Source organism: Mytilus trossulus, chromosome 12 (assembly GCF_036588685.1).
Source record: "Mytilus trossulus isolate FHL-02 chromosome 12, PNRI_Mtr1.1.1.hap1, whole genome shotgun sequence".
NCBI lineage: Eukaryota > Metazoa > Mollusca > Bivalvia > Mytilida > Mytilidae > Mytilus > Mytilus trossulus.
In genome coordinates this window covers 17,878,317-17,886,291 of record NC_086384.1, presented here as the reverse complement: position 1 = coordinate 17,886,291, position 7,975 = coordinate 17,878,317, and positions in this window count along the sequence as shown.

The window sequence follows — 7,975 nt, the reverse complement described above, 5'->3', positions numbered from 1 at the left end:
TTTAACTATGTAATAATAATAATGTATAATGTTTACTGAAATCAAATTTAAACGGTTATAACTGTCCTTTCCTATATTTTGATATTTCGGTTTTGAACGGGAAACACAACAGTAAAAGTTACGATAAAAGGACGGGGTTTTTATTCCCTATTGATAATTTACCCTTTTTGGATGGTAAGGTCCTTTTGCATTATCTTACGGTGTTTATGTCACAACTAGTTCGCTATGCCCATGTCTGGTGTGACACTTTATTTTAATTTTAACAAAGGTAATCTCTGTATTACTGGTAAATTATTCAGCCAGGACTTTCGTTACCATAAATACCTTAAACTTTTACTAAATTCTTCCATAGATATAAAGATTGGTTTTGAAGTTTTAAAATGCTCGTTATTAGATGTGCAAGTTCTACTTCGTGACGTTTACACATTGCCAATTATTAATTCCATTATAGACCAGACCGTGATAAAACACGAAAAGTGAAAAAGTCAGATTGCTTTCCTTAATTATCTGCATGCTGGAATGTAATATCATTGTCTGAACGTAGACGTATACACGCATAACAGATTCCTATGGATCGGAACATGACTGGAAATGTTAGCCAATCACATGACAATTAGGTGCGTCCCGTAAAATTCGAGGTAACTCGGCAGATTTTATCTTGTCGGATTACAATCTTGACTATGTTTTAACAGATTCTGCTGTATTGTATCAAAATCTTAACAATGTGGAACAAACTGGCCCAGAATAAATTTGTCATTGCTTTTTTTTCTGCCGATTGATTCCAGATTGAATCCATATCTTGTCGAAGGCAAACCGTCTTTAACGAAACCGTTCCGGTACAGTCCGCTTAATTATACGAATTGCGGCAATGATACCCACGTCAGAATCCCAGCAATTACAGAACACGTTACGATTGAGTCCAGAGAAAATATAGCGGACTTGATAAGATTCCGTTCCGACTGTACAAAAGTAATCTTCCGTCAGTTTCGGTTTCTTGTCTTGTAACTGTCTGACCTCTGTCGAATTACATTCGATAGAAACAAGAAACAGATTCAATCGTTTTTTACATTGCAAAAAGTACAAATCGGAATAGAATCGAATTTCGAACAGAATAATTGGGACAAATTCGCTTGAAAACGACTGCCTCCTGATCAATATCTAATTGTTGTGGTGAACAAACACTTCAATCTAAGCTGAGGGTCACACATTCACGAATTTCACTGCCGACATTGATCGGACTATTCCTGAAGACAATTTGTTTAAACGTCTGATCAAGATCCTGTGAATCGTGAATGGAAATTCAAACTTTAAATAAAAATATTTTTATTGAATCACGACAACAATCAGATATTGTTCAGGGAAACTCTAAGTTCAACCATTTCCAACAAAATTTGTACCAATTATCCCGTGTTAAACTGATTCTGCACCAATTAGTTTTTTTAGCATGATACTAAACGATCAAATCTGTCCCGACAGCGTCCCGTCTCTACAGAATGTGACCCGACAGAGGTCAGACAGTAACAAGACAGTAAACCGACGCTGACGAAAGATATCCGTTTGAAAACTGTCGCCATATTCGGGATTATCAGGTTCTGTCAAAAGACAATCCTATTAATGTCTGCTGTACGGCATTGCACAAGGCTTTGTCGTATTGTGTTCTGTAATTGTCAAGACTATGACGTGGTATCAATGCAGAGTTTCGTATTAATGACGGGAATATTCCTAAACAGAAACAGAGACGGTTCGCATTCGACAATATCTTGATGCAACCTGGACTCAATCGGCAAAAAGAAGCAATGATAAAATTCTCAAGATCATGTATGTTCTAGAGAACAACGTACAGAAAACAAAAAAAAACATAGTTACGTTTTAATCAGATACATCAGAATCAGTCTAGACATAGTCGTAAATATTCCTGAACGCACATAACTTTTGGGATGCTTATTCGACCTCTCCGGACCATTTCCTATCCGTAAATTCAAAGTTTTCATGTTAAACACTGTCTGATCGCAAATGGGAGCCACACTCGGCACTTTGTGAACGCCGCATTACTATTATTAATTTAATTTAACGTTTGAATTTCAATCCACGATTCACAGGATCTTGATCAGACTTATGACAAATTTCAATCGGGAATGGGTCTGTCAAGGACTGCTGTTAAAATCGTGAATGTGTGACCACAGCTTTTAAACTCTATAATAATAATGTTCGAAATCGAAATATAGTTAGGTCATTCAAAATTTGGGATTGCAACTGTGTTATTTGTGAAATGATGATAATAGTCTTAGTTCTCATCACCATGCATTACAAATTTTCATGCATATCATATATATCGGTGTCAACTCGGTGAATATTACTAATTGAATACCTGTTGGATTTATCGACCGATACTCGAGTACCTGCTAAGAAATACATCTACATAATGAAACACAAAATCAAATCCATTCTACATATTGAGGAGTCATTGTCTTATGGACGTTAATCCCTTCAACATTATTACCTAGAACTAGATTATAGTCCTAAGAATGTATACCTCAATATATGGCTCATTTACTACATGCCACTTGACTTATCATGCAAACTGGCAATAAGCAAATCGATCAATTGATAAACATGTATAGAAAAAGGATTGCTCGCATTTTGTGATCACAAAAGGAGTAATAAGTCGAACTTTCAGACGCCTATAACAATTTTCCATGGTTGACGTAGGGTGCAACGAAATTGTTTTTATTTACACAATATTTGACTGGTCGTTTTCTCAATAGTAACAGTCTTTATTATGTAATTAACAGTCCTTCTAATGCAAATTTGATCTGACATTACAAATTTGGTAGAATGACAAAGAAGAGATTAGCGAGTGAGTCTTTGGAATTTCTCGTTTATAACCTACCTCTGTTGAAAGGACGCAAACATTCAAACGTTTTTTTAATTTTGACATTTGTTTTATTAATATTAAATATACCAAGAGGCACTCTTTATATAAATATTTTTTCTTAAAGAAGACAAAAAAATTTTAACAAAAAAAAAAAACGATTAGTCAAGGATCGCTTTTGTATTCGATACTCGGTACTCGTACACATTCCTGATTTTATTTAATTAGCACTTAACTTCTAACGGGAAGACACCATAGACACGTCAAATTTTCGATTTCAGTTCTACTTTTCTTAGGCATCATATAGTGCATTTCAGACGACTATGACACATGGTTCAATTTTGAATATTTTAGAAACAACTGAAATGCTCACCGAGCATATCTTACTGTTTCGATACGAAAGTGAAATATACCTAATGTTGAAAGTTTGAACGTCTCTATTTAGAAGCTACTGGAATATCAAATAGACACGCATTGAATTGTAACTAGACACGCGTATTCATCTCGTGTTTATATCTTATTTTACACAGTCCTTCTGTACAATATTTATTTTGAACGGTAATTTTCTCATACTTATTGAAACAATTTTCATGGGGTAAGCTTTTGCATTCTCACATGTTAAACACGTGAAGTCGAAAACATATATATTGGTACTGCTTTGATTTAATTAAAATCGTCTTAAGAGGTAAAGAAAATACCCCAAAAATATTTAAACAGATAACTGCAACGAAAATGCATATCATGTTATCAGATAAGACGTCTGCAAAAATGAACAAGTCATTTTGAGTATAATATATTTTTTATTTATTTATGATAACTAACATGGAGCGATGAAAAGTCTTTCTAAAAAAGATCAAGAAAACAATGAAATAAAATGTGTTTCATCCTAGGTGAAATATATCTTAAAATATTTATGCATGTAAGAAATTAAACGACAAGAACAAAACAAAATACCACTATGCATACAAACTATGAATATAAATTACTACATATATTACTTGTTATAGCAATGATCAATATAAGACTACATATATTACTTATTACAGCAATGGTCAATATAATACTACATATATTACTTATTATAGCAATGGTCAATATAATACTACATATTTAACATATTTAACAATATATAAATCTCTTTCTTTCTCATATTATATAATACGACTTTCAGTTATAAAAATACGTTTTCTTCTTATGATGATTTAAATCATCAATTGCTCGTGTGCTTTCGTTACTTTTGTGTCACAAATTGTTTTGAATTTCATGAAATGTTTGAAACATTTGGTTATCATTCTGAATGTCATTGAAACTTAAAACCTGAATGCTTTCTCCTATTTTAATCTTTATTACTTTTACAAATCCATATATTTTGGCTGTATTTATTAATATTTAAATTGTAAAGTATCCTAAAAAGTTGTTTTGCATACAGCTTACAGAACAGATAAGAAATAAGAAAACAACAATTAAACAAAAAATAAAAAAATAATTTTGTTGAAAATATGCACACAAAATATTATTATGAACCAAACAAGAACTATATATTCAGTTATTCATAGCAATGACTATAAACGAGTAACCACAATATAAGATATTTCTTTCTTGGATCTATAAAATGAACATTTAAGGCACACTGAAACAGTTTCATTAGGTATTGTTCTCTGAATATGATTTCGATTCTCAATGTCCGATGTGCTGGTTTTAACCTCTGTATCACAATTTGTCATGAACAGACCAATGAAAATGTCCATAACTATTTTTTTATATTTATTAGTCCTAAATCTATCCTTTCTGTTAATATTTATCCATTTCATAAAATTGCATCATTTGCTTATACCCTTTTGTGAGGCATAATAAAAAAACCTAGTGGTATGTATGATATTTATAATCAGTTTAAATAAGGGATTAAACAAAGAAATATACATGGTTGTCTCAAAAACACTTTAATTACAAATATTGAATATATATTCAACTTGAAAACTTAAAAACTTACAATTTGTGTTCTTAATTTTTTAATTCTCAAATTTTAAATACAGATTTCTCTCAAGCTATTATATTTGTAAAAGTTATCCGCGATACAAATCAAAACTAATTATTAAAGTACCAAGAAGTATTGTTCTTGATATTCCGCTTGGATTATACATATCAACGGTGGTTTTGTACATTCATGAAACATCGCGTTTTCATTGATTTCTTTATTTTAAACTTTGATTCATTTATTATATGTGATCATTTTTATAGAAAAATCTAAATCCTAAACAATAATAAGCTAGTCAAATAATCGAAAGCTTTACTAAATGTGAAGAAAACAAACAAAAAAGGATGAATCCAATGAATAATATCGCAATCATTGCTTTCAACAATGCTGAAATAGTATACATATCAACGGATGCATTGCTCTTGAATTTATCGAATTATGTAATGAATAGGAAAACTAGTTGAATCGATTGAAAACATAAATTGCATAAATAATGAAGATCTTTCATAATACTGATTGAGTTTGAATAACATAAACGATACCAATTTTTCTGACTCAGATACGCATTTTGACAACCAATGTCTCTTTCAAGGCCATATATTTTGAAATTCTAAAGCTTATCAAAACTGGGGTAATATCTTTCAGTACATTATTAGAAAAATTTGCATTTAATTTCCAAAAAAAGAATTGAGAATTCAAATATCTGCAAATAAATTCATTTCAAAAATTAAATCTATCATTTTTATGTTTTAAGTTTCAATCTCAATGTCGGTCTTTGAAATGATACGTGTAAACATGATTTAAAAGAACAGATGCTGCAAATAAAGATTTATGTGGGGTTATTTTCTAATTAAGAACAGTAAAATCTATTTAAATCTCATTGTGGACTTGTGTATTTCATGTTTTCTAGTATATAATCAATCAATAAACTAATGAAACGAATCACTTAAAAGGCCTTTGAATGTACTGATAGGCAACAACAATTCAGCATCCATTTTGGAGAAGACGTTACTAAGTTGAAAATCATGTGTCTTGTCTATTTGTCATTTTTGAATAATAGAATATGTTTAAAGTAAGCTGAAAAAGCATCCAAACTGCAAAGAAATAACACATTCCTTACACTTGTGTTATTTTAAAATCGGATTTGAAGTTGTTTCTCATTTACTTACAATAAAAACTTGAAATGTAGAAAGATATCTTCGTTTTTGTTTGGGAAATGATATGAAAGTACAAAGAAATGGAAAAGATGTATTCAATGTTTCATTGACAGGCCAACAATAATGCAGCAATGAAAGTATGGGAATAGAAGAAACAGTTTCCATTTGAACAAGGAAATCACAGATCAGTGATGAGTTCCAACATTTTTCAAATTATTTTTTTCATTTTATATGTTCCATCATCTACAAAATAAAATGTATACAGATATAAGCCAGGTGTTTCATACGGAAGCACACAACGCAAATATCACAAAGATTTGCGTTATAAGGTTTGCGTTATAACGAAATGTTTGCGTTATTTCGCAAAGGTTTGCGTTATGGCACAAAGGTTTGTGTTATATCTAAAATGTTTGCGTTATAACGCACACGTTAGCAATAAACGCAAGTATTTGCGTTATTTCGCAAACTCCAAATTATCACAAATATTGAAAATCTAATCGAAACAAACATATCTTGAGGTGTAGCCAAATCCAGACAAGAACTTAAATCTTTGCTTATAAGTTTAATAAACCAGTAGATGTTAACAAATTTTAATCTAAAAAGGTCGTTTTGATATGAAAAGACTAAATAATACATTCTTTGGACATGTTTAGTATTTCAGTAAAATTGTACACTACTCATCCAATGTAGTAAGTACAACAGAGTTCAGACTATTCGGTGGAAAAAAGTAAAATCACAAAAATACTGAACTTAGAGGAAAATCAATTCGGAAAGTTCATAATCACATGGCAAAATCTAATAACAAAACGCATCATAAACGAATGGACAAGAACTGTCATATTCCTGACTCGGTACAGGCATTTTCAAATGTAGAAAATGGTGGATTAAAACTGGTTCTATAGCGCTAACCCTCTCACTTTAATAACAGTCTCCTCACATTCCGTTATATTTACATTGATGCGTTAATTAAACAGACACAATAATTAAAATAGTCTAAATATGGGTACATCAGTCATCATCGTATAACAATTTTAAAAGGAACAATTTAACAGAACACAAACACATCTACTATCTACGAATACATTGATTGATTTGAGTGTCTGACGTCAGTAATTTTTATACGTCACATAAATTGTTCGTTCAATGTGCATACAGACAATTTTAAACCGAAATATACTTAAAATGTGTTAAGTAGTTTTGGAAACTTGTACAAATCAACATCATACGGGATTGCATGAAAAGCTACTGAACAGTGCTGAATTGGCTCAAAGTGAATAATTTGAACAGTTACTACTATATTTACTCGAGAGGATAAATCTAAGAGTTGACTGAAAGACAAAACATGACTAAACAACTTATTGCTCAGACTTTTCTGATGCATTGCAAATTAAAACGGCTGGTGCTGCTCACTGGAAAAAGTAACCAAAGGGGACTCACAATACATCAGCAGAGATATCAACGCGTAAGTATGAATAACATTCAAAATATTTACAATAATTCTATAACTATACATTTCATTCAAACCCATCCATATTTGAATGTATATTGCTTTTTATGGACATCAAGTTGGTTACTTATTCCCTATTTCCTATTCGTTACCTATTCCGTATTCCCTATTCGTTACCTTTTCGTTACATATTCCCTATTCCCTATTCGTTACCTATTCGTTACCTATTCCCTATTCCCTATTCGTTACCTATTCCCTATTCGTTACTTATTCCCTATTCCCTATTCGTTACCTATTCGTTACCTATTCGTTACCTATTCCTTATTCCCTATTCGTTACCTATTCGTTACCTATTCCTTATTCCCTATTCGTTACCTTTTCGTTACCTATTCCCTATTCCCTATTCGTTACCTATTCCCTATTCCCTATTCGTTACCTATTCCCTATTCCCTATTCAGTACCTTTTCGTTACCTATTCCCTATTCCCTATTCGTTACCTATTCGTTACCTATTCCCTATTCCCT